A 15339-nucleotide genomic window follows, 5' to 3' on the forward strand; every position below is an offset into this window, starting at 1 on the left:
CTTTACTTGCCCTGTGATCAACAGCTGTACTATACAGTAGCGCATGGAGGGGATATGAAGTGACTGAATTCCATAAGCATTCTGCTCCCCAAATCATTTGCTCTCGGTTGATACCGCTCAGTGTGGGGGAGGGTGAGTGGGTACCTACAATTTCCTTACTCCTAAGGTGGTACCACATAGATGAACCCTAGTGGGGGAGGAGAGAGGGAGGGTCGTTTAGCAAGTTACAGCTTCTCTGAGCCTCAGTCTCCTTATTTGTAAAACTAAGTTACTTATGCTTGTCCAGTCTGACTCAGGAGGTTGTCGCGAGGGTCAAATTAGATTACATATACGAAGATGCTTTTATAAACAATGTGATATCAATATTTGATCATGAAAAATGATAATTACTATTATTACGCCCTTGGCCTCCTTTCTTTACGGCCACTTGGCATGCCCCAGTAGTTCAAGAACGAAATTGTACAGGCGGGCCTACTAAATTCAATTTTTGTAAACTGTTTTGAAATCCCCTGCATGAAACCCGCAAAGTAAAAAAGTACAACCTCCTGCTGATGACAGGTCCTAAACTCAAGATTTGTGGTTAGTTCAGTTCTCTTTGTCATCTAGCTAGGTGCTCTGCTTTATTCACTTTCAGGGATACTTTATTGCCATTTCATCTGAAGGAATGGTAGGTCACCTTTCATTTAAACGGGCCAAGATATCTTGGCTCTCTTTACATAAACATGGAAAATATTCGTGTCAGGTGTTAGTGATTATTTATCAAGCCAGGACCTGTATGGTTGGACTGTTTTGGCTCAGGTCATTAGTGCATGGAATCAGTCAGAAAGCCCATTCTGGAATGGTTTCAGCTATCACTAGTCCAAATCCTCTCTTTTTACGTTTGAGGAAATTGAAGCCCAGAGAGTTTAAATATCTTGTTCAATGCACAGGTTGAAAGGTGATACTGGGCTTGGAATCTATTCTTCTGTGTCATCCTTTTTATTTTTATAAAATACATTGCAAAGATGCCATAAAAACCTCAGAATCCAAGACCACTTGGAGCATGTTCCTGAAGTTAACCTAAAGAGAAAGCTAAGGTCTCAAACGTGATGGGTGAGAATTTGGGGTTCTGGTGGATTAGGACCGGCACAGCCTGGTTCAGTGTCCTCCGCCCCCATCTGCCTCGCCTCCCCACTTCCTTCGCTACCTTGCTAGCCCCACCCTCTTCAGGTGGCCCCGCCACTTCCTGGTAGCCCCCCCACTTCCACCAATGCGGAACCAATGTCCGTGGGCTCTGGGGTCGACCGGATCTTTCTCGCTCAGACTCTTCGCAGCGGTGACTCGGCAGCAGCGTCTCGCGTCATCAGTGACAGCCCCGATTCTTGCTACGCTTTGCGTTGCTCTGTCAGGAGCAGTCACCTCCTCCTTGGCAAATAGTCCTCGGTGGGGTCCGAGTTCTTGGATAATAGGAGAGGGGAGGCACGAGAAGTTGCGGTCAGGGGACGCGGGATCGACAAGCAGAGGGAGATAGGGACCGAAGTTTCTGCGATAGTGTGCAAAGTTAGTTAAAAACTCCTTCCGACCTACGGATCCCTCCGCCTGCAGTAGCGGTGGTGAGCCCGAGGGAGCCGCCATTTTGGATGTTAGGTTCCTGCTGCCCCTGCTGCCACTGCTGCCGCCGCCCCCGGAGCTGCAGGTTTCGTTCGAGGTTTCGGGCCGGTGAGTGTCACTCGCGGCGCAAAGAGCATATTGCCTTTTTTACCCCGCGCCTGCCGGGAGCGCTCGGCCAGAAGCTTCCTGTCAATCCCAGGTGTACGGTCCCAGACCGTGGGGGGTGAAGAGAGGACAGAAGCTGGGCCAGGAGGGGCCCGGAGCTCAGGGGTTGTTACGACTTCTTGAGCGCCGACCCCGAAGCGTCGGACCGGGAGGGTCCGCGCGCGGCTGCGTTCCTTGCTGTGGCGTTGCCCGGCCGGTGCGGGCCTCCTTGGACCCATTGATTTTCTCAGCCTGCGCTCCTCCTTTTGGGGCTCATTCAGAGAGCCTAGGGTTTGCGGGGCGGGTCTCACCCCCGCGTGTATTCTCTATGCCACGTATCAGCGTTCTTGTATCTCGTACCTGGGTCAGGTCTTTCGTGGAACTCTCTTCAGCACTTCCAAATGCTCAGTTGAACGTCGTCTGCACCTGCATTGCCGTTCTTTTCAAACTGGACATTGGCCTCGCTTCTCTCTAGCCTTCCGACCAACTTCTTTCCCAATTTTCCGGGCTTTTTTCTCTCTCCTCTATTTTCTTAAACTCACCTGCGAATACACTGCTTACTCTTCTCTCAAACTCCTGAGCCTGCAGGCGTCGATAACTAATAATTCTCCCGATCTTCTTGACCGAGTCGGGACGTTGGTTGTGTTTCCTTGTTAGGTATAGGAGATTCGTCGAACCACTCGCTCAGAGTGTACTTCAACAGTAAATGTTTATAAAGTTCATTAAAGGGCTTTGGGGGGGAAGGTGGTAGGCAGAGGCTGTCAAATGTTTTCTCATTTGTGGATTCCCTTTTCTGTGCTGAACACTTAGCTTTTGGGTACTTTTTGACACTTAGTTTTTTTCTTGATGTATATCCCTGACCATGGAACTCTGCCTGTGAAAAAGAATCTTAATCTGACATTGGTAGAAAGGAAAGTAACTTTTTTGGCTACTGTAGGGATTAGTTAACAGAAGAGAGGAGTGAATGAAAATTTCTTAGTGATTTTAACTTTCAGGTGGTTTGTACAGTAGTGTTCTTCGTTGACTAACTCCAAAAAGATACTTGGATTGACTTCGAGTATTGGATTTTTCTGGAGATAGTTGGATTTTAAATACTCACTTTTACTGTTCTCCATAGTGCTTGTCAGACTGTATACCCCTTAACTTTTGTTTTAAAAATATAGACTCTCCAGGTACCCATAATTTCACCAATTTTATTCTACTCTTAACATATGTTTTGCAGTATAGCATGCTTGAATAAAAAGCATTTCACTGCAATTCACTGATTATTTCTTACATTTCAAGTTAGGTGTGATTTAGTCACCTCTATTTCACCTCAGCCTGCGTTTTAACATCTGCAAAAGAGAAATAACTTATTTGAGATTGTAGCCTAGTGACTGCTGAAACTTAAATTTATAACTTGAACTGGATCAAATCTTTTAATACTGCTAATCCATGTATAAGTGCGTTGTTCTTATCAGGTTATTATCAGGTAGATAAATTCCTGTACTAGTCTTATGATGTCTTAGTAGAAAAGTGAATGTTTTCATTGTAAATAGTGTTCTTGTTATTTGTTTTAAGGAGACTTTTCAAAAATATATTTACTATTTGTGTATTTACTCTGAAGCCATGGAATTTTCTCTTTTGGTTTGAAGAACTGTCAAACAGAACATATATGGAATCCTCACTCATTTACTAAGTATCCCCTTGTAGTTGTTACTGAAATGTTCCATTTCTGAGATACACTTCTATATATATTTTTTATTTTATTTATTTTTTAAATAAATAAATTTATTTATTTATCTTTGGCTGCATTGAGTCTTCGTTGCTGCGCACAGGCTTTCTCTAGTTGCAGTGAGCAGGGGCTACTCTTGGTTGCGGTGTGCGGGCTTCTCATTGGGGTGGCTCGTCTTTGTTAAGGAGCACGGGCTCTAGGTGTGTGGGCTTCAGTAGTTGTGCACACGGCCCCAGTAGTTGTGGCTCGCGGGCTCTAGAGCGCAGGCTCAGTAGTTGTGGTGCATGCGCTTAGTTGCTCCACGGCATGTGGGGTCTTCCCAGACCAGAGCTCGAACCAGTGCCTTGGCAGGCGGATTCTTAACCACTGCGCCACCAGGGAAGTCTCTGAGATACACTTTTAAAACAAGGTATTGGAAGAGCTATCAGATAGGTGTTATTTACTCAGTTCATTTCATGGTATTATGTACTGGTATTTAAAAGTCATTCATTCTTAGGTAGTTTGCGTTCAATTGGAGAAAGCATCCTTTGCCTTGCAAATGATAAGTAAAGTGTTTATTTTAGTGCACATTTAAAAAATTTTTATTATTATTTATTTTATTTATTTATTTTTGGCTGCGTTGGGTCCTTGCTGCTGTGTGTGGGCTTTTTCTAGTTGTGGTGAGCAGGGGCTACTCTTCGTTGCGGTGCGCAGGCTTCTCGTTGTGGTGGCTTCTCTTGTTGCAGAGCATGGGCTTCAGGCGCCCGGGCTTCAGGAGTTGTGGCCCGCGGGCTCTTGAGTGCAGGCTTAGTTGCTTAGTGCAGGCTTAGTTGCTCTGCGGCATATGGGATCTTCCTGGACCAGGGCTCGAACCCGTGTACCCTGCATTGGCCGGCAGATTCTTAACCACTGCACCACCAGGGAAGCACCTATTTTAGTGCACCTTTGATCGATCAGCACATACTTGAATGTCTGCTTTGTCTAAGGGGTTCTTGGGATTATACTTGAAATAAACATTGTTTAGGAAACCTCAGTTTATTTTCTTTTGGAGCAGTTGCTTGTTCTTTGATCTGTTTCACTGACAGCAGTTCTAGATTTGAAGATGAATTTTAGAGTGAAACTATAAAGTACAAAAATTGTCAGCAATGCCTTGGTGATATTTCATCTCACTATTTTTAAAGTAGTCTTGAAATCAGTCGTGTACAAAAACAAAAACTCAAGTTTTTATGTGATTTGTAACAACTCTATGCAAATTGAAAAAGTTGAATGAGTATTTTCCAAAAGATTATTTTTTAATTAAAAAAATTGAATTGGGAAAATACATACCAAAACAGATTTTCAAAATGCTTAATCCCCTTATTTGCATTTGCTGAGAATTTAAAAATTTTGTGTATACAGCAGGATTTGATATCAAAACTTTAAAACTCTTATTTAGATTTAGCTTCAGAAAATCTAAAACTATTCCTTTCTTCAAACTGCAGCAACCTGTTTATCTGTTTTAGGTGCTTATCATTCAGTCTTCCTTTATGAATCGTTCTCAGTTGATTTTGGCGTTCTTTCATCCCTTTGTTACTTACATTCAGTTTCTTTCATGCAGGATGGTATTAAAGTAGCAGTTTTAAAATTAAGGGAACATATAGATTTATCTAAGTTCTTATGTTTCTTGGTTTATAGGTTTTGAGAATCATCTTTGTTAAAAAGTATTAGGATTTTTCCATTTGCTTTTTAAAAAAATTAATTTATTTTTGGCTGCATTAGGTTTTCATTGCTGCATGTGGGCTTTCTTTAGTTGCATCGAGCGGGGGCTATTCTTCGTTGCGGTGTGCGCTTCTCATTGTGGTGGCTTCTCTTATTGCGGAGCATGGGCTCTAGGTGCGTGGGCTTCAGTAGTCGTGGCACATGGGCTCAGTAGTTGTGGTTCGCGGGCTCTAGAGCACAGGCTCTTTAGTTGTGGCACATGGGCTTAGTTGCTCCGTGGCATGTGGGATCTTCCTGGACCAGGGCTCGAACCCGTGTTTCTTGCATTGGCAGACGGATTCTTAACCACTGCGCCACCAGGGAAGCCCTCCATTTGCTTTTTGTATAGAAAATTTTGTATCAGTAAAGGCCTCATTTCTACCTTCAAAGCACATGTAAGGTTTTTCTTCACTGAAGGAGTAACATAAAACGCTTAATTTGCCATGAGTTCTGCTTACTGGAACAATCTCTTGTCAAAGTTTGAAGAGTCCAAAAGTGGAAGAAAAAAACCCCCACACTTGCCAAACTTGTTGAGTCAGTATTAACTAACACTTTTGTACAAAAACGGGCAAGGGTTAGGATAATATGATTAAAACGAGAAATGCTTTTTTCACTAGGTACTTGGAAATTTTGCCTTTTTTGGGGGGGCCTTGTTTTGGCCTACTCAGACCATTGGAGAGAGAAAATTAATGAGTTATAAGTATTACCAGTGAAAAACAGTCTTAGAAGGAAAAAAAATTGTTTTTTCTTTTTTTAAAGATGGAGAAAACATATGTGACCTTTGCACTTTATTAATAATTAAAGACATCTTAAAGGCAAGTAGTTTTTACCCTCCTTTCTCTGTTGTTACAGTGCAGCAGTCACAGTGTAACCTGATATGCAGTTGCTTTGCTCACTCCAGTTTGCATGTTATAGCTGATTGTGTTGGGCTGAGCATCCTAGGCTTTGCAGCTTATCTGGCTTTGAGGTTAATGTTATGGATTCTTGGGAAGAGCAAATATGAGAAAGACATGAACTTAGATCTTTGGAACTGTAAAATATTTGCACTCCCCTCCTTATAAGCCTTTGGGTTAAAATTAAGACTGTCAGAGCATAGATGATGTACACTACTTGGTTATAAGATGTAACTTTTGTAAATGATCACACAGTTGAACAACTCAAATTAAAAGAAGTTCCATCAGTGTTTTTGCAGCTCAGTTTAGTAGCTACTTACTAAACCTCACTCTTGGGAAATTGTTCAGTTTCAAGCTGAAGAAAAGGAAGGGAAGTTAATTTTTTAAATTCCTTTTTAAAGTCTGCACGAAAGATTCCCTTCCCACTTTTTGAAATTTTTCATAACATGATACTTTTAAAATATGGTGAAAATACTGGTTTGAAATAAATGGGGAAACTAACTGAAAAAATAGGTACACTGTGTAGAGTTAATTGAATCTTTGTAGATATTAGGGTTTTTTGGGTATGATTACCGAAGAAAAACTGTTGTAAGAAGAAGCAGTCTTGGGCTTTCTCTGGCGGTCCAGTGGTTAAGACTGCTTCCATTGCAGGGGGTGTGGTTTCGATCCCTGGTCAGGGAACTAAGATCCTGCATGCCACTGTGTGGCCAAAAATTTAAAAAACAGTCAACCAAACAAAAAAGAAAGAGTCTCTTTTTCTTTTTCAAAAATATTTACTTATTTATTTATTTGGCTGCATCGGGTCTTAGTTGCGGCATGAGGCGCTCTGTTGCAGCACGTGGGATCCATCTCCCTGACCAGGGGTCGAACCCTGGCCCCATGCATTGGGAGCATGGAGTCCCAGCCACCGGACCACCAGGGAAGTCCCTGAGCCTCTTTTTCTGATAGTACTCAATAAATATATTTGATTTTTTAAAATGTGTATTTCTCTCTGTCAGTGAAGACATGACCTCTGTATTTTCTTTAGAAACTTTACATGATGAAAGCTTAATAGATGGTGTTGATTATTTAAGAAAGTAGAATGAGGAAGTTGCTTACAATTTGACTTTACTAGCACTTGGTTATATTATTCTATTTACACACACTGAACTTTTTGCTGTTCCTTGAATACTCCATGTTCTTTCATTCATTGTACCTGTTCTGCTTTTACCTGGAATGCTTTTCTTTCTCCTTCCATCTGGTGAACCTATTCTTCCTTCCTCTCCACACCAGGCAAAGGAGTATAGTACTTTTTTTTTTTTTTTTTTAGTATTTGTTGAATTGTTTGCTTTTCCTGAGCTTCAGAGGACAAGAACTATCTAATTGATGGCATCCCTAGTACATAGCACAGTGCCTGGCACTTAGTAGCTACTCTGCAGAATAGATGATGTGAATGAAAATAATATGGAAACATGTTCAGGTCCTCAGATATATGGTAATTGGTCAAGCCAAAAGCAGTCAGGGTCCTAAGTGAGCTATGGAAGTTTACTACAGGTCATTTACTTGTGACCGATAGAGTTGATGTTAGTGAAGTTTATTTTCAGGTTTAGAACGTATACAAAACCTTATCTCGTGTCTTTGAAAATATTATTTAGATGTTTAATTCTAAAATTGATATTATCCTTTCCTCTTTGCAATTTGTTCAGACTCTTTCTTATGCAAAAGCTTCAAGTGACAGCAAAGAAATCTACTCTTCCTGCCATCTTTTTTCTTTCTTTTGAATACCTATTATGTAATTCATTATACTGAAGAAACTAATAGTAAGTTGAGAACTTCAGTCTTTTCCCCCAAAATGGAAATAGTTCAGTGATTTGTTTTCCCCCAAAATGGAAATAGTTCAGTGATTTGTTACTGACTCTCCCTTTGTGTTTTTTGTTTTTTAACATCTTTATTGGAGTGTAATTGCTTTACAATATTGTGTTAGTTTCTGCTGTATAACAAAGTGAATTTTTTTTTAATATTTATTCGGTTGCACTGGGTCTTAGTTGTGGCATGTGGGCTCCTTAGTTGTGGCATGTGAACTCTTAGTTGCGGCATGCATGTGGGATATAGTTCCCTGATCAGGGCTTGAACCCAGGCTCCCTGCATTGGGAGCAAGGAGTCTTAACCACTGTGCCACCAGGGAAGTCCCTCTCCCCTTGTGTTTGAATAATCTACTTTAATAGTGCTGAGGATTTTTAAAAGTCTTTAATTCATTTAATTTACAACATCATAGAGGTCCATTGTAATAAATGAAAAAAATCTAAAGACATACTTCTAAAAAAGCTGTTCATTTCCCTAATCCCTTTGTTATTACTGCCCAGCCATTTTACCAGGTTATGGGTATACTTCAACATTTCTCTCCATGCTTTGTTAAGTACTATATATACAACATAAATGTGCATATATAAGGATTCTTTGTTTTTACAAAAGGTAGAGCATACCTTTTTTTTTTTGATCATACTTTTTATGTTACTCTGTAACAAGGTTTTCTTAACACATCATAGTCAGTAAATATAATTCTATCTTGTTTTTTTAAATATCCCTATCATGTCTCATCGTATGGATGTACTCTACGTAACTTATTCAGTTATTTTCTTGTGGACGTTTGGGCTGTTTCTAGATTTTGCCACTACAAACAGCGCTACAGTAAACATCCTTGTACATGTCACCTTATTTGCTGATGCTATTATTTCTACAGGCTAGAATCTCCAAGGTGGGATTTCTGAGTTAAAGGAATTATATTTTATTTATTTTTTTAAGGAATTATATTTTAAATGTTATTATTGCCAGATTACTCTCTAAATAGGTTGTCATAATTTCCATCTCCACTAGCAGTGGGTTCTCCATAACATCACATCATTAGACGTAATTACTTAATTTAATTTTTGCTGCTCTGCTAGTTGGTAAATGGTTTCTCAGTTTCGTCTTAATTTTATTTCCTTGACTATTGCTGAAGCTAGCCTCTTTTGATACGATTTTTGGCCTTTTGGATTTCCTTTACTGAGAATTGTCTATGTCCTTGGTTCATTTTTCTTTCAAGTTATTTTTCTCCTTATCTTGTAGGAACATCTTATGGTACATTAATTCTTTGTTGTATAACACATACGTTTATTAATCTGGAGTTAATTTTTATATAGTGTGAAGGGGTCTTATGGTTTTCCTTTGTATAAAGAGCCAACTATGTCTAGACTAAATAAACCATCCTTTTCTCAATGAATTAAATGCCACCTTATCATATGTAAAGTTCCCATATATGTTTGCTCTATTTCTGGATGTTCTGTTTTATTCTTCCTGTACCATTATTTTACTGTTTTGAATATCATAACTTTATAGAAACTTACACTCTGTTAAGAATAGCTCCTGTCACTGTACTTTTCCATTTTCTTGACTGTTCTTAAACATTTATTCTTATATCTGTATGGGTTGAAAATAATTCTGTTGAGTTCAGAAAACCTCAGAAAAGCCCAGTGTTTTTTTATTTTTAATTAATTTTTAAAAATTTATTTTATTTTTGGCTGTGTTAGGTCTTCATTGCTGTGCGTGGGCTTTGTTTAGTTGCAGCGAGTGGGGGCTCCTCTGCAGTGCGCGGGCTTCTCATTGTGGTGGCTTCTATTGTTGAGAGGCATGGGCTCTATGTGTGCGGGCTTCAGTAGTTGTGGCATGTGGACTCAGTAGTTGTGGCACGTGGGCTCTAGAGCACAGGCTCAGTAGTTGTGACAGACGGGCTTAATTGCAGCATGTGGGATCTTTCTGGACTAGGGCTGGAACCCGCGTCCTCTGCATTGGCAGATAGATTCTTAACCACTGTGCCACCAGGGAAGCCCAAGCCCAGTGTTTAGAATTGCACTGTATTCATATATTAATTTTGGGAGGCCTGACATTTTTTTTTCTGACATTTTTTAATGAGGATAACTTTTCCTTATTATGATGTTTCCATTTATTGAGGTCTTATTTTAGTTTTAGGTTCTTCAGTAGAGGTTTCATAGATTTAATACCTGTCTTCATCTAGTTCATGTACCTTTCTTGCTAAATTTATTCCTAGATATTTTATAGTTTTCGGCACTGTTGTAAGTGGGACTTTTCCCCCCTCTATTTCTAACTAATGTCAAATATAGGTTAAAAATGAATCTTTCATTTCTTATAGACCAGAGCCCCTCATCCCCACCCCCTTCTTGCTATCCCAAATTAACAGAACTTGGATTCATGAAGAATGTGCTAGGGAGAATTTGTTGTCTTAGTTTTAAATCATTTTCTCATAACTTTCTAATGTCACCGTGTAGAAAAATGCCCATAGATAACTGTGACTCTGTCCTTTTAGGATGAATACCATCTTATTATTTTGAAAGTTTGCAGTTTTGCTTTATTTATCCATTCTTGTAGTTTTTGTTAATTTGTTTGACTCTTCAAAGCAAGAATTCTCAAATTATGTATGTTCATTATATGAAAGATATCAAAATATACAGAGGTTAAAAATGCATCTATATTTACACTAGGCACAGATATTTCCCTTAAAATTTATCTTATCCTTTGGAGCGTATCTTTAAGAAAATTAAGATTTTATTTGGAGAATTTTATGACAGTTTTTGATAATTGAGGACTCTAGGATATCTTTGCTAAAATCAGGGTTAGGAGAGTGAAAAATTGCTTTTTATTTTACTTGTGTCAAATTTGATGTTGATCATGTTCATCTATCATTGTTTATTGGGCCTTTTTTAAAAATGAATTTATTTATTTATTTATTTTTGGCTGCATTGGGTCTTTGTTGCTGCACGCGGGCTTTCCTCTAGTTGCGGTGACCGGGGGCTACTCTTTGTAGTGCCCGGGCTTCTCATTGCGGTGGCTTCTCGTTGCAGAGCATGGGCTCTAGGCCCACGGGCTTCAGGAGTTGTGGCTCATGGGTTCTACAGCGCAGGCTCAGTAGTCGTGGCACACGGGCTTAGTTGATCCACGGCATGTGGGATCTTCCCAGACTAGGGTTCGAACCCATGTTTCCTGCATTGGCAGGCGGATTCTTAACCACTGTGCCACCAGGGAAGCCCTATTCGGCCTTTATTGCTTTTCATGTGAATTAATGTGATCGAATCGTTCAGTAGACATTTGCATTTACATACATCCATTTTTAAAATCTCAGTTTTGGTTATGGATAATTAAGCATAAAAGAAGATTCCTGTAACACTGTGGCATTTTAGGGAGAATTGAGCTTAAGATCTCTCAGAGGGATGCCGACTGGCTGCCTAGAGAGGGTGTGATGGTATCTTACTGTGGTCACTCGTTTCACAGCCTTAGCCTTGAAGATCCAGAAATTCCATTTCAGTATTTCACCTTGGAATGATTCATCTTGATTGAACTCACTAATGTGTAAGTTAAAATAACAGTGTTGTAATTCATAAGGGGTTATGCTTTTCTACTGAATTACCTGTGTCTACTTTCCAGGGCATTCTTCTGTTCCTTGTATGGAGGTGTTTGGGAGGCAGGGTACTTAAGAAGGTGATTAATAATCAGAAAGCTGCATTGTGAGCCTGAAACCAGAGCATATAAAGTTGGCTGGTCTTGAGTGTTTCATCATTCTAGGCCACTGTGAAACTTGATGAAAGAACTATCCCTGTCCCACAATGGTGTTTGCCTCTCCAGAGGCCAAAATACTTATCCCCAGATTTAATCTCTTTTATTCAAACAATGATGTACTAACACTGGTCTCTCCTTTTTCTTCACTCTGTAGAACATTCCCTTCTATGAACACATTCTTCATACAGGAGAAATAGATGTGCACTGCCTCCCCCTTCCCGCCCACTTTCCCCAAAAGAAAGAAAACCATAAAAACACAGTGAGAAAGCTAAGTCATATTAATGACAGGTGGTGTCTGTAAGATATATTGGAAAGTAAAAGTCTGATTGAAGCATAATACTGTTGATCAATTTGGTTTAAGTTTCTTACTATTAAGCATTCTTACTATTTTGGTCATAGTATTTTGCAAGTTTTAAGTGCACTAAAGCAATTCAAATATACATACAAGATAAAAATCTGAAATAGAGGTTCTGTGGGGAGCATAATTTGAAATTATAGGCCATATGGAGAGTATGAGAGAGAAAGCAGAGTAACTTCTTTTGGAGGGTTTTGCCCAGTGTTAACTTAGGTCCCTTGAGTATTTTCAGCCATACTTAGAAATCTGTGACTGGATTGTTAAACAGTAATGAGTGGTAAAGTTAACTGAGATCTAATTTCTGATTGTTTAGCAAGAAAGACTTCAAGTATAGTGAGTCGATAGAAAAGGAGATAATTTTAATATTGAAAATCGCTTTTAATTTAGGATTTCTTTTTAGATTTAGAGCTCAAATCTAAGCTTTAAGTTTAGAGGAAGAAGGACCAAATAGCAAGCAGGAGCCCCAGCCTCTTGGTTATATGCTTTTTAAATAATAAATAAATAAAATAAGTACATTTATTTTTTTATGGCTGCATTGGGTCTTTGTTGCTGCACACAGGCTTTCTCTAGTTGCGGCGAGTGGAGGCTACTCTTCATTGCAGTGCGTGGGGTTCTCATTGCCGGGGCTCTCTTATTGTGGAGCACAGGCTCTAGGTGCCCAGGCTTGAGTAGTTGTGGCATGCGGGCTCAGTAGTTGTGGCGCACGGGCTTAGTTGCTCTGCTGCATGTGGGATCTTCCTGGACCAGGGCTCGAACCCATGTCCCCTGCATTGGCAGGCGGATTCTTAACCACTGTGCCACCAGGGAAGTCCTGGTTATATGTTTTTGACTGTTGGCTGTCAGCTCAGAGCTCATAGCCCGGGAGTGAGCTCAGAAGTAGGAAGAAAGTTAACTGAGCAGGGTAGAATAGAGGACTGGGTTGAGTCCTTTCCCATAGGTGTTAGCAGCCAGTGCACTTTATTTTGTATGCTTTGGAAAGGACAAGTGTATTTTCTTTAGATAAGACTTCTATCTAGCCTTTAGAATTCAATAAATACGGTATTTAGTGAGTTCCTACTCTTTTAGGCAAGAGGAATACAAGGATGAATAAACCAAATAAGGATCAGGCTTCAGGAAACTTATATTTGAGTGGGAAAAATAGGTATTTCAAAGGAAAAAAAGAGGAGATTATGGCTTGGAGGTGGTATTGATGTATGAGGAAAATCTTTATCCCACAAAGGGATTTGCAGAGATTTTGGAAAATAACCATTTTCTCCATTTGGGGGATAAAATTTAGGAGAATTGGAACATATGCAGTCATTTTTTTTTTTCTGGTCTCTTATACTGTTTAAAATTTTTCTCTCCTATATGAAGCATTTATAATTTTGATTACTTTGGGTATGTAAAGTAATCTAATTTAGTTTAAGCTCCAGAACCTAATTTTGTTTAACCATTTTGGATAGAAATTTTTCCAAAATGAATTTCACACTTCCTTTTTTCTCTATATTTTTCATCATTATTTATCATAACCATTAATTAAATAGAATATATTTAACCACAGTCCTTGTACCTTAACAAGTCAGACTTTTAATTTTTCTGTGTTTCCTTTCTGTCCTTGTCCTAGTGTTTTACTTTTTATTATTAGTTTTATAAAAGATGACAAAGAGGGACATTTTATTTTGAAAAAGTGTACAAGCATGTACATATAAAATATATAGACATTTAATCATTGGCTGAAACCACTGAAATACTAAATGTAGGTGGTTAGATGTAAAAGGAGAAGTTGACAGGCACATACTCATGGTAATAGACTTAAATATATCTTTCTCAGCCTTTGATGGGTCAGGTAGTTAAATTAATAAGAGCAGACAGTATCTGAACTACATAATTTTTAGAAATTGGTTATTCAGTGGATACTCTTTATTTTCATGTAATTGTTACCTTTATTTTTTTAAACAGCTTTATTGAGGTATAATAGACAAAATTGCACATATTTAATGTATAATTTGATGAGTTAGGATATAGTTTTATATTCAGTTTTTTCTACCTTCTGCTTTAAATGTTGATCTTTGTGAACCATTCCTTGATGAACCAGGGTCTTATTATAAAAATGGATTATGGTACTGTTTGTAATTTGTTAATACCCTTAGGACTATAGGGAGACTTGAAGACTTTTTGCTAGCACACTTAAGTATCATCAGACTACTATGCTCTGTGTATGTGTGTGTGTGTGTGTGTGTGTGTGTGTAAGATAAATACTTTAATTGAGGATATTTTTAAAAAAGCTGTAAATTAAGGTAATTATTGTGGAAGTCAAAGGCAGAGGTTTTTTTTTTTTTTTGCGGTACGCGGGCCTCTCACTGATGTGGCCTCTCCCGTTGCGGAGCGCTCCGGACGCGCAGGCCTAGCGGCCATGGCTCACGGGCCTATCTGCTCCGCGGCGTGTGGGATCTTCCCGGACTGGGGCACGAACCCGTGTCCCCTGCATCGGCAGGTGGACTCTGAACCACTGCACCACCAGGGAAGCCCCAAAGGCAGAGATTTACCAGTGATTTGATCTTTTCCTTTTTGATTAATCATTTAACTTTTTTTAATAGTATAGAAGTCAAGTAAGGGCACAAACTTTATTTTTTAAATTGTAGTAAGAATACAATAAGAGCTATCCTCTTGACAAATTTTCAGTTGCACAGTATAATATTGTATAGGCACAGTGTTGTTATAGCAGATCTCTAGAATTTATTAGTCTTGCTACTATGCTTTTGAATGCTTTTTTCTGTTATATGTAAGTTTTATTTGTTTGTTTTGCTACCGTTTTTGTTTTTTCCCTTGCTGTTAGGTGACACTTTAACTACCATCAGTGTCCTTTCCCAAAACAACTTCTTTCTCCTGGCCCCCACCCTCTTCAGTTGCTCTAGTTTTCTAATTTGTTCTATTCTGGAAAAGGCTGAATAAGAACCTGCAAATAGAGTAAAGTAGATATTCTGTGTAGGTGTGTGTTGATGTGATGCTCTCTATTGGCTGCACGAGATTATGAAAATGTGTTTTGGATTCTCAGCTATGTTCCATATAGCTGAGTCATTACTATATACATTATATTCTTACAAATTTTTTTAAAAAGCATAGAGTTTATTGTTTTTTATGATAGGTGTTTAAGCTGTTGTATTTTAAGGAATCTCGTGGTTTTTGAGTATTTTGAAAAGCAAGTAAAAACTTTCAAAAAATAAGGAAATCCTCAACACTGTAATAAAAGTATGTTACATAGTCTGCAACATTCATTACATAGATTAGATGTATTTGAACCTAATTTTTAGAAATGTTTCAGATATAAAGCATATGGAAAATAATAAACCTTCACTTACCTA

General features: G+C 38.9%; 1 protein-coding gene across 1 annotated transcript in view; it reads left to right on the plus strand.

Moving 5' to 3' along the window:
• The first annotated feature begins 1319 nt into the window (after positions 1-1319).
• AP1G1 (adaptor related protein complex 1 subunit gamma 1) overlaps positions 1320-15339 on the plus strand; it is an 81041-nt gene continuing 67021 nt past the window's right edge. The window contains exon 1 of the mRNA XM_067720057.1: positions 1320-1698. The gene's annotated coding sequence lies outside the window, so the exon portion shown is untranslated. The remainder of the gene's footprint in view (positions 1699-15339) is intronic.

The sequence above is a fragment of the Pseudorca crassidens genome, chromosome 20, assembly GCF_039906515.1.
Source record: "Pseudorca crassidens isolate mPseCra1 chromosome 20, mPseCra1.hap1, whole genome shotgun sequence".
NCBI lineage: Eukaryota > Metazoa > Chordata > Mammalia > Artiodactyla > Delphinidae > Pseudorca > Pseudorca crassidens.